The sequence below is a fragment of the Pholcus phalangioides genome, unplaced genomic scaffold, assembly GCF_987345545.1.
Source record: "Pholcus phalangioides strain wild (caught in Gottingen) unplaced genomic scaffold, Ppha-v1.0 ptg000040l_1, whole genome shotgun sequence".
Taxonomy (NCBI): domain Eukaryota; kingdom Metazoa; phylum Arthropoda; class Arachnida; order Araneae; family Pholcidae; genus Pholcus; species Pholcus phalangioides.
The window spans coordinates 3735431-3747516 of record NW_028301626.1 but is presented as its reverse complement, the minus strand read 5'-3'; the positions used below and the strand labels follow the sequence as shown (position 1 = coordinate 3747516).

The 12086-nt window shown below is 32.5% G+C and overlaps 1 protein-coding gene and 1 long non-coding RNA gene across 2 annotated transcripts in view; one reads left to right on the top strand and one right to left on the bottom strand.

Moving 5' to 3' along the window:
- The window catches only part of LOC149065279 (uncharacterized), a 174723-nt gene extending 170786 nt beyond the window's left edge, over positions 1-3937 (top strand). Inside the window, exons 3-4 of the long non-coding RNA XR_016195653.1 lie at positions 2682-2939; positions 3312-3937. This is a non-coding gene — a long non-coding RNA (uncharacterized LOC149065279). The remainder of the gene's footprint in view (positions 1-2681; positions 2940-3311) is intronic.
- The window catches only part of LOC149065278 (caspase activity and apoptosis inhibitor 1-like), a 277778-nt gene that overhangs the window by 171146 nt on the left and 94546 nt on the right, over positions 1-12086 (bottom strand). The window lies entirely within an intron of this gene.

Below are 12086 nucleotides of genomic sequence, written 5' to 3'. Positions count from 1 at the left end.
ATAATGATTTTGTCAGAATTGTTTCATCCAACAATGATTTTGTCAGAATTGTTTCATCCAACAATGATTTTGTCAGAATTGTTTCATCCAACAATGATTTTGTCAGAATTGTTTCATCCAACAATGATTTTGTCAGAATTGTTTCATCCAACAATGACTTTGTAAGAATGACTTCTCCAACCATGATAATGTAATCCCTTCTCCAACCATGATAATGAAATCACTTCTCCAACCATGATAATGTAACTACTTCTCCACCAATGTCTTTGTAAGAATTGCTTATTCAAGAATGATTTTGCAACTTCTCCCACAAAGATGATGTGAGATTTACTTCTCCGACAGTGATATTCTAAGAAACACTTCTCCAACCATGATAATGTAATTTACTTCTCTAACAATGACTTAGTAAGAGAAGTAGTAAGACTTAGTAAGAGAAGTAGTAAGACTTAGTAAGAGAAGTAGTAAGACTTAGTAAGAGTAATTAGTTGAGACTTAGTAAGAGTAATTAGTTGAGACTTAGTAAGAGTAATTAGTTGAGACTTAGTAAGAGTAATTAGTTGAGACTTAGTAAGAGTAATTAGTTGAGACTTAGTAAGAGTAATTAGTTGAGACTTAGTAAGAGTAATTAGTTGAGACTTAGTAAGAGTAATTAGTTGAGACTTAGTAAGAGTAATTAGTTGAGACTTAGTAAGAGTAATTAGTTGAGACTTAGTAAGAGTAATTAGTTGAGACTTAGTAAGAGTAATTAGTTGAGACTTAGTAAGAATTATTTCGTCAACAATGATTTTGTAAGAATTACTTCTTCAGCAGTGAGTGCAAGAGGTTCTTGAACAATAATTACACAAGAATTACTTATCCAACCATGATTTTAAAATTTCCCTTTTAACACTTTTTTTTGTAATTACTTTAATGCTTTTGTAAATTACTTCTCCAACAATGATTTTGCAAGAATTTCTTTCCTGGCAATGATTTTGTAAGAATTTCTTTCCTGGCAATGATTTTGTAAGAATTTCTTTCCTGGCAATGATTTTGTAAGAATTACTTTTCCAACACTGACTTTGCAAGAATTACTTTTCCAACACTCACTTTGTAAGAATTACTTTTAAAACACTGACTTTGTAAGAAGTCTTTTGTAAGAACTTTCTTCAACTATGATTTCGTAAGAATTACTTTTAAAACACTGACTTTGTAAGAAGTCTTTTGTAAGAACTTTCTTCAACTATGATTTCGTAAGAATTATTTTTAAAACACTGACTTTGTAAGAAGTCTTTTGTAAGAACTTTCTTCAACTATGATTTCGTAAGAATTATTTCTCCAACAAAGATTTCGTTAGAATTACTTTTCTTTAACTCAATGACTTTTTAAGAATTACTTTTCTCTAACACAATGCCTTTTCAAGAATTAATTCTCCAACAATGACTTTTCAAGAATTAATTCTCCAACAATGATTTTGTATTTTATTAATTAATTCTCCAACAATGATTCTGAAAACAATACTTCTCCAATCATGGTCCTCCAAGCATTACCTTTTTCTGGAATGTTCTCGCAAAAACGGCTTCAGCAACGATTTTAAAAGAAATCTTTAAAAAAATCCAAGCTAAAGTCCAGCAAAAATGACTTTTTAACTACAATTTTGAAAGAATGACCATTTCAACAATCATTTTAATAGAATGGCTAGTCTAATAAGAATCTCGGCATAACACAAGAGCGACCATTCCGAAAATTATTTTTTTTCTAAATGGCTATTCCAAACACATTCTCTTCGTAACAATAATATTTTAGCTTTTCTGACAATAATATTGAAAGAAATGAAAAAAAAAAATAAACTAAGTTTATTTCATTTTCGAACTTATTCTGCGGTGAAAATTCACAAGATATTTTCTGATACCAAGTGAATTCTACCCATTTTTTTTAAGAAGAATGATTTTGTAAGAATTACTTCTCCAACAATGATTCTGCAAGAATAATACAAATGCAACGCCACAACAGGCAAAATGCCCAACGAGGTAGCTGAGAAAAAGATGCGCATAACAAATATGGATGTAATATATTTCGAAAATACAGCAACCCAATTCTCGCAATCAAGGATCTCTTGCAACATTTCCTTCCACAGCAATGATTTTGTAAGAATTACTTCTTCAGTAATGATTTTGTAAGAATTACACACCCAAAAATTATTTTAGAATTACTTCTCCAACAGTGAATTTGTACGACTAACTGCTCTAACAATGTGCTTGTAAGAATTATTTCTCCAACAATGATTTTATGAGCATTACTTCCCCAAAAATAATTTTGCAACAATAATGATCTTTCAAGATTTCAGTCTCCAGCAACGGTTTCGTAAGAATCACTTCTCCAAAACAACAATTTTGTAATGATCCCTTCTCACTGGAAATACAAAGAACATCAACACTCAAAATCCAGATAGAAACTCACAAGAAATTACCCCTTCCATCACGGATATTTGAGAGAAAACTTTCAACGACCACTTGAATAAACACTGAACGTGTTTGAGCTCACCCTATAAATCTCGCGTCATTTTCTATTTTATTCTTTTAAAAGATATGATAATGATGATTTTTCAGGAGATTTCTTCTTGTATGACTCTCGACCATTGAATTCAATGCCCGACTCGCTTTTTTTTTCCTATCAATCCCGCTCCTCTTCCTCTCTATTTTCAGTGATCCATTCTAAAGTGGAGAAAAGAAGGTTGCCGACACTTCAAAAACTGCAATGGTGCTCTTCAAAAACTGCCTTTCCCAGCAGAAACATTCACCACCTGCGAAAACTGGACTTCTAAATCACGAGAGGGTTTTTTGGATGCCACCACCGCGTGGAGAGAAGAGGATCCAAGTCACCGGCACGGACTACTTTCTACCTTTACCAAGAAGAAGGGAGGAATCAAAAGAGCTAGAACACACACAGAGGGTTGTACCAAAGTAAGCATTTTGGCACGTGACCGAAACCAATAAAAGATAAAAAAAAGGAGAGAATTTTCAGTGTCCGTCACTTTCTTTTTTTCTCAGGGGAGGTGAACACACGAGTACACTCGAGAAGTTACTCACTGTACTCGAAAAAGTGAGCACTTTCCTCTCGAAATGAAAATTTAAATCAAAATTCTTTTGTTTCTGCTTCTCTGTTTTTTTCTTTCCTTTTCGCTTTTTCTTTCTTTCTATCTATTATAATTAAAATTGATTTGCGTTCAGAAATTAATGAATTAAAAAAAAATTGTGACTGATCACATAAATTTTTAATTATTCTTCTTTTATAAAATGAGTGCAATAATTTTTTTTTTGGACTGGTTTTTTCAGGTGCTGAATGCCGGGAAATTCAACGCTGGAAAAATTCATCGACAAACAGTTCGACATGAGCGAATGATTGAGCCAGTGAGTGACTGAGTGAGCGAGTGAACGAGAAAATAAGTCACTGGACGAAAAAAATGAGCCAGTGAGTGAGCAAGAGAACGAGTGAGTAGGCAAATGATTTCACTGAGGGAAATAATTAGTTACCGAGTGTGCTAATGAGTCAGTGAGTGAGCAAATGAGTTAGTGAGTCCCTCGTTATACCACTCATTCACTGGACCACACAGTTACTCACCAGGTCACTCGCACTCACAATGTGTCGCTTGATCTCTCTCTCTCAGTAAGTAGGTCACTCATTTGATCTCTAGGTGGCTCACTTATTTTCCAGGTCACTCACTTAATTACCAGGTTGTTAACTTACTGACTAGGTCTATCACTCTATCACACACTCATTCACCCCAGGACACGCACTTACTCACTGGGTCATTCTGTCACTCGTTCATTCACTACATCACCCAGTTTATCACTGGTTCGATGATCATGACGCTCTCACTCTATCATTCGCTCATTACCTACTGCAATATTTATGACGCCATGACCTAAAAACATAGTAGCCGATATTTAGGCGTATGAAATTTCCACTATTGTAAAGCTTAAAAATGAAGTTGTGTGTGCTGTCATACCATATATTGTTTCTTTTCAAGCTACACACCGGTTTAAAATCAATAGCCAATTTTATCATGAAAAATTATAGCAAATGATTTTGGTTTTATTTGATAAATGGCAGCAAGCGTACCAGCTTATGTTTTTTCTCTCATGTAGAACAACAATAGAACGCGTGTTACAGAAGAACATAGTTTCCCAAACTTTTTGTTCCATCGTCCTCTTCTTCAGAGAATTTTTCTTCTCATCGCCCCCGCCCCCAACTAATAGGATCCAACTCATAGCCAACCATAAGGATAATCTAAGAGCCAACCCATAGGATCTTATACTAAACCCAAAACTTCTACCACCCCCAGGACCATCCCATCGCTCCCGGGTGTGAGATTGCCCACTCTGAAAACACTGCAGTAAAACTTTTACATCTAAAGCGATGTTAAAAACAGTTTTCCCTGACTTTCATCAAATACTGCATTTGCATATTTCCCCGACTTTCTCTAGCTAATTCTCATAACCCAAATTTTCCCTGATTCTTCGGGTTTCTGGGAACCCTGCGTAATTCTTTATCCGTGTATAATTACCGTATCATTTCAGTTTCCTATCGCGGTACGACGATTCTTGCATATGTGCTCCACGTATATAAAACACACTCGAATTTCCCAATTTCAACGAAAGATACAAGAATCAACGAAAGGGGGGAAATACTTTAAATTACATATAAGAAAGTAACATCGTGATCGGACAGAAAATTTGTTATTCAGAAGATCCCTTTAGAAAAAAAAAAATTGTGTGCATGAAAAAGAAAAACAGTCGCTTGTCAAGCAACAAATGCTCGTCAACATGTACGTGAATCCATGATGAAGCAAAATACTCAAATTAAGCCCTATTGATGAAGAAGTTCAGTTAAAGGAACCTCGATTTCACAAAGTATTGCGGTGAAAATAAAAATGTTTGCAAAATCTTTTAAAAAATAGATAAATACGTATCTGATTGATGATTTTTTGTTTTTTTTATCTCATTAGTCCATTGAAATTCAAAAGAGATGGTATGAGTAAATAGTAATTAAAACATATTTATCTGTCATATTTATCGGAGAAAACGCAACTTTTTTTATTTTATTTTGAAAGCGTCATTAACACGCCGATATTGATTCCTGAATGACTCAATTCTCAAAAACACTTTCGAAAATAAACATATATATACCAAATCGGATCAAGGACAAATATATCTTTTCGTACGTGTCTTATGAATCAATTCCAAGATACGCTAATTAGTGCATAGCCATGCAATAAGAACAACATTGAGTAACGCTAACAAACTGTTCCGGGTAATGTCTCTCAGAAGCACTCGAGATGGCAAAGCACACGAAGCAATTTCAAGGACAACACAGATTTATTTTACAGAACAGCTATTTGCACGTATTCGTAAGCAGCGATTTGACGAAACACGCCAAACTGAGAGCGAACTGATTTTAGTTCCGCTCTGACGGCGCTATGATACAGCCGAAAAAAGGATCTCCAAAGTTCTCCCATATTATAGCGAGATCCAAGCCTGTCCTTCGGCATCATGACATCGCCAAATCATCGGAGCTGTAGTTAAATTCGCCAAGTTTGTCGTCATTTTGGCGAGATTTATAGACAAATGCGTCAATGAATATTTACAGGTGACAGATGACATAATAAATGATAAATAATGACTATTTACACACAATTTTCATAATAGTGCCATATTGGTCACTGCAATGAACTTTTCTCCTACACTCCAATAAATGCTTCTTTGCAATTACTAACCGAAAGTATAATGATTAGAGGGATACAAAATAATCGCGGATTATTATTGTTGTATCGGCATCATTGCTATAGAGACTAAGGGCGGTCGTCTACTGAAAGCTACTAGGAGCAAAAAGAAATCGCGGAATGAGTTGCGTGTATTCGTAAGGCCGCTATAGTATTCTTGAGCATGCACTTCTTTTCGCTCCCAGTAGCTATTTTAAAAATCCTGCACTCAATTACCAATACAACTGCAACATAAAAAGCATGGGAAGCAAACACAAGCGTACTTACAGTTTATTCGATCGAGCCTCTTACATTTGGACACCCATATTTCACACGTCTCTGGGTCTTTGGGAAAAGTATAATATGTGGCTTGTATCTCCCAAGTTTCTTTTTCTTCCAAGAATCGTTCTTGCATGTTGCAATCACGCGAGAACTCATACTTGTTTGTCACTTAATTACACAAAAATCACAAAAAATATTATAAAAGTACCACTCGCGCATATCAGTGACACTGAAACAGCATCATAAAAGAGAGATCACTCACTTAAAACAGCAAAAACTCGGTACTAAAAATTGAAATAATTCTATTCAATACAGTAGGTTTTGTGAGCTGATGCCTTCTGCGAGGAAAAAGAAGCAGGGCCGTGACGTCACACAGCAGTTACGAAACCACTCCCACTGAGTCAAGGCGGCAAGCGCAACATCAAGGAGGTGAAACAGCCCTTAATATATAGCCCTGGTAGTTCCATCAACATAAAATGAATGTTAAGGAAAATATAAGGAATATTCTTTTTATACGTTCTCCCATCAAAATAATGTTTAAGCCTCTCTATTTTTCACACAAAGAAATTTACCCTGTTTTAATGGAAATTCATCGAGATATCGACAGTAAAAATTCTTGATTTTTCCGTAACTTTTCATTTACCTTCTCCGTAATTTTATTTTTCCTAAGACTTGGAGATTTTAATCACGTAAAAAAAGTCGATTATAAAAATTTTAATTAAGAATTTCAGTTACCTGGTAAACTTTCATTTACATTTTACGGAATGGTTTTTTTTTTGGTATAAGAGAAAAGCACAAATTTTAATAAATATCATTTTTTTTGATAAGGGTGGTAAAAATTTGTGTATTCCCCTCCAAATATTATTACGAAGATGTGGAACGTCACGCCTAATTTTGTTTTTTCCCATTCGATAACACTTTTTTATTTTAAATATCTTAATTTTCTTTAATTTTTTCAATCATCAGTAGAATTATAGTTCCCGATTTTCGGACACTTTTCAAGATAAAAAGTTTTGAGAACTCCAGTACATCAGTGAGCAACACGTTGAAGATGCTCAAGGCTGGACGTTGACGTTTGAATCACGATTTTTGCACAAGCTAGCTGTAAATTTTGTGATGACTGAAAAAACGACCCGAAAAACCATCAATTAACTAACTGGAAAAAAACATTATTATAGAAAATAAATCCATTAAATGAAATAGGTTACCCTAGACGTCATCCGACTTTATGAAACGAAAGTAAATTAGATAAATATTCTAACAATACCACTCAAGAGCTGACTACTTTGATGTAAAATATTTCATAAAAAAAACAATCAACTAATCATTTTCTAAAAACTTGAGAACCAAAAAAAAGTTTTTTCCTTGAAAAGTAAATGCGAATTAGCCGCAAAATTATGAAAAAATTAAACATTTTTTCGTACATTGTTTGTACATATTACATCTTACAAACAACCACGTATTCACGTTTTATTAAGAACAAAAAAACATATGATTATTCATTTAAAGTAAATAAACTTCGAATTATTTCTATCCCCCGAAAAAAAAAAACCATGATAAATCAAGTTTCTTTTTAAACAGCGAATATTTATAAATAATCTCAAATAAAAACTAAACACGAAAACGCATTTCCCTCCTAAAGACTGTATCAATTTGTTTCCATCAAATTTATCTAAAAATCTCGATCATAATAACATTTTTTTTTTGTGTGTGTGTGTTTATACATACATATATTTTTCCAAACTCGAATTCTAGAAATAATGAAGGTAGAAAAAAATATTATTAAAATAATGATAATGAAACGTAATATTCCAAAATTTTTAGTCAAAATATCCAATTGTATGTATGTTAATATTACATACAAAACATTTTTATTATTTCATTCATTTTTCCCCTTTCCGTTTTTATCATAATCAGGAAAATATCCAGTCTCGCGTTTTTATCTTCTCTTTTATTTGAAAAAATAAAATAATAAAATAAATAACGAAGAGGAAACCAATTAGCTTATCAATTTTGAATGAAAAAATTGTATAATAATAATCATAATAATAATAACAGTAATATTAATAAAACAAATAAATTGAATTAAAAAATTAAACCGGTGGGATAAAAAGAGTACATACATTGGGGAGGAAAAATTTCTGTATCAAAATCTTCGTAATATTTGAGTAAACAGTAATAAACTCGTTGTTTCCTTGGATAAAAACCAGGCACTGGAAATTTGACAGAAACACCAACGCTTCGTAATTGCAACCTTATACATATTTTATTTATTTTTTACACTAATTTAATTTTTTTGGTTTTTTACACTAAAACCCTTTATTGATATTAACTAAACAAAAGCAAGAGAGGGGAAATGAAGAAACTATGTTCAGTGTGTGTTACCTGACTCGCTTTAAATAAATAAAAAGGATGTTAAACAGATTGAAAAATATTATCTTATTCTTATAATTTAAAAAAAAAAAGAAATTAATTTTTTAAGTGATTTTTTTATATATATATACACACACACGAGAGAGAAAATTATTTAGAAATTATTTACACGTAAATGTTTGCTTTTCTTCTTTCTTTAATGTTTAATAGAGTATACGTTACGAAGCTTTTAATTTAAAGATAATGCATCCCACAATGTAATTAATTATATATGTATATACATGAGTATATATATATTTGTGTATAATTGATGAATTACGAAATTGTTCTAAAAAAATGTATTTAAAGATTAAAGCAATTTATTTTTATATATATTTATGGAGTAATTTTTTTTTTTTTGCCTTCCCAGATGATTAAGATTATAATTAAAAGCAACTAATGTATATTTATATATTTTTATTGTGCTGTATATGTTAAATTAAAATTCAATATTTATATACGGAGTTTTTTTATAATTGCGTAATTTTAAGAAACTTTATGACGGATTAGTTCGTATAGCATGAAATTTAGGTACACATAATTTCCGTTAATTTCACGTATTTTATTTACTCTTTTATTTAACATAAAAATTACTTACAAAAGAAATTTTAACGTCAAATACGAAATATTTTGTTAAACTTGAAATTGGATTTGTTGAAATTTCCTTCTGGAATTCATTTTACGCGTCAAAATTAAACGTATACAAACCTTGTCTTAATTTTTCATTTTCACTTCAACAATTATTTTACTTTGACTTAATTGAAATGCAAATTTGTATAATATAATGCATACTTAGATACATTCAAAAAATCGTGTTATACCGTTAATATTATAATTGATGCATATAAATAATTTTGTTCATTTTTATCGCATCATAGAACTACACCATAGCAAAAAATATTTTTTACAGTGAAATTTGCGCGTATAATTTTTGGAAATCTGCTTTCTTTGGAAATATATTAAGGAAAATATGGATGTAAATCACGACAAACATCACACAATTGAGGAGCTTAATTTTGAAAAGGGAACATCTCCACTTTTGCTAAATTTACAAGAAAAGTAAAATTTACTTTTACAAAAGTAGAAAATAGCACAACAGGTAGCATTTAGAAATGGTATAGAAGAATATTTAAATACTATGTTTCTTGATCAACATTCAAGTTAGTTATCCACGTTTGAATCTTGGAAATGTTCCGTTTTGAAAGAAAATGAGAGGAAATATTAGGTTTCGATTAAAATTTGAGCTGGTCAAGAATGAAAAATTGGAAATTTCTACGTCACTTGTTGATTCTAGAAAGTTCTAAATAGCCCAGGAAGGTACCCTTACCGCCCTCTCGTCATTAACATAAGAAACACTGTAAACATACGTATAACATAAGACCCATCATTTCACAGTTGAACCTCCCATAACGGACACTCCCGTTAGCGGACATCTGCATTGAGGGACACGATTTTGGATTACATCGATGAGACCCATTTTATCTTATTATCAGTTAACGGACACTCCTCGTTAGCAGACAAAATTTCCGATTTCATGGGCGTCCGTTATCGAGAGTTAAAAAACACCGAAGTGTATGAAAAGGTGGATATGTTCCCTTTCGATAGAAACGATCAACTTTACATTGTCATTGTAATTTCTACCAAAAATACTCCCGTTTGATTAATCTCGGTTGCATAATCTGACACAGCCTATCCCAAAGATTCCTAAACCGTTAAAAAGTGCATTTCGAAAGAAAGTGGAAAAACGTTTCCTTTTGAAAATAAGCTCCTCAATTTTCGTAGATTAACATTGTGTGATTCATGCCACCAATATATCAAGGAAACGCAAAATAAAAGGAAATTCGGAAAGCTACGCAAATTTAAAATTCCCAAGCAAAAATTCATATAGTATATTCAACAATATTAATATTCATAGAATATAATTTTTAAAGAATAGGTTATCTAATGAATTCTTAAAAATTATGATAAAGTAAATTGTTTTGGAACTAATTTATATATTATCTTGATAATAACAATCAACAGCCTTTTGAAAATAAAAACCCGTAATTTTTGTCAGAATTTCATAAATCTCGCAATGTAGAAAAACTATATAGTTTTATAATTCAAAAAATAGAAAACACACGTTAATAAATTTCGGATTATCGTATTTTGTTTTTGCTATATCGATTGGGTATTTCATATACCTACAGTAAAACTCCTCTTAACGGCCCCCTCCCTCTTTTACTGATGATTTTTTTTACGCAAAAGAGAGGTTTTACTGTAAATTTCTTAGAAACAAAATTCATACATAAGTTCCAAAAATTCTAATCAGTATAAGCACTGAATTCCAGCATGTTCAGAACTAACAGAATCGGTGGCTTTTTCTTTTTTCCTGAATACATATTTCGAGGTCATTCCCGAAGAGAACCTAAATTCTTAGGTTCACGTATATTCCAATTAAAATTCTTCTTTACATAAATGTATATAATTTCCTCACAGAATTATGTGAAAAATATGGTAAATACAACGATAAAAAAAATTTCAAATGACAATTTTGCTCCTCTCTCCGGTCACAATATTCGTCATTCCGACTCCAAACGTTCTAATTACGACCAAAAAAAAAAGAATTATAATGTACTGCTAATAGTACTGTATGGCAAGTACACAGGTGAAACATGAGAAACATGTGTGTTTTCTCTTAGTAATTCCGTGTGACAGACAGTCCAGCTGATAGTCCCAGTACTTACAGGTTTCCTAGTCCCTTATAATTTGTAACTTCTGTACGCTTCCTCCTACCAAGTGTAACACATCTCGACGCAATGTAAAATATAAAGAAAAAAAATAAGAGAAAAACTATCATTTTCTATACCTTATCATAGAGACAGTAAAAAAAAAAAATATATATATAAAGGGGGGGGGGGCAATGTTACCACAAAAAACACGGCGGCCCCAATGTTTTTTAATGAGGCTTCACTTTTTCGTGAGCAGTACCGAGAGAAAAGCACGCGATCAGGGTGGTACAAGGGAGGTGGAAAAAGACGGAAATAACCGGGAGGGGCGGGGGGGGGGCGCCCTCAAATTCCACCTTTAGGATAATAACAACCTGAAGGAGAGGAGGTGGCCAACATAGTCTATATTACCGCGTGAATAATGGACTTAAGATGTCTGAAGGTTTTTGAAATTGGGGGAAGAAGGTAGGTGAATAGGTAGGCCGCGTGTGTGTGTGTGTGTGTATATATCCGATCTTGGGAGATGAAATATTCGTTTCTACCTGAAAAACATAATTTTTAGGTGTTTCTTTATACGTGCATGTATATATATTTACGGGGAGGCGAGGTGTCGGCGGATGCCTCATTTTACTTTAAAATTCCGGATCATTAGGAGACGAGTGGGGAGAGGGCTTCTATTTTTAAAGGCCCTCATGCGAATCATTTTGGACAATGTGTATGCATATATTATAAGACGACAACATGCGTATGTTAACACGTTTCTCTCTCCATTCTTTTATATATTTTTTGGTATTTTCTTAATGTCATCATTAAATAAACATTTGCTCTCTTTTTTTGTGGCTTGTAATACAAATACATACTACAGGGTGTCCCATAAATCTATTAATAAAAGTTGAATCCCGTTTTAACGAATACCGTTATAGTGAAAATCTGGTTTTAACGAACAC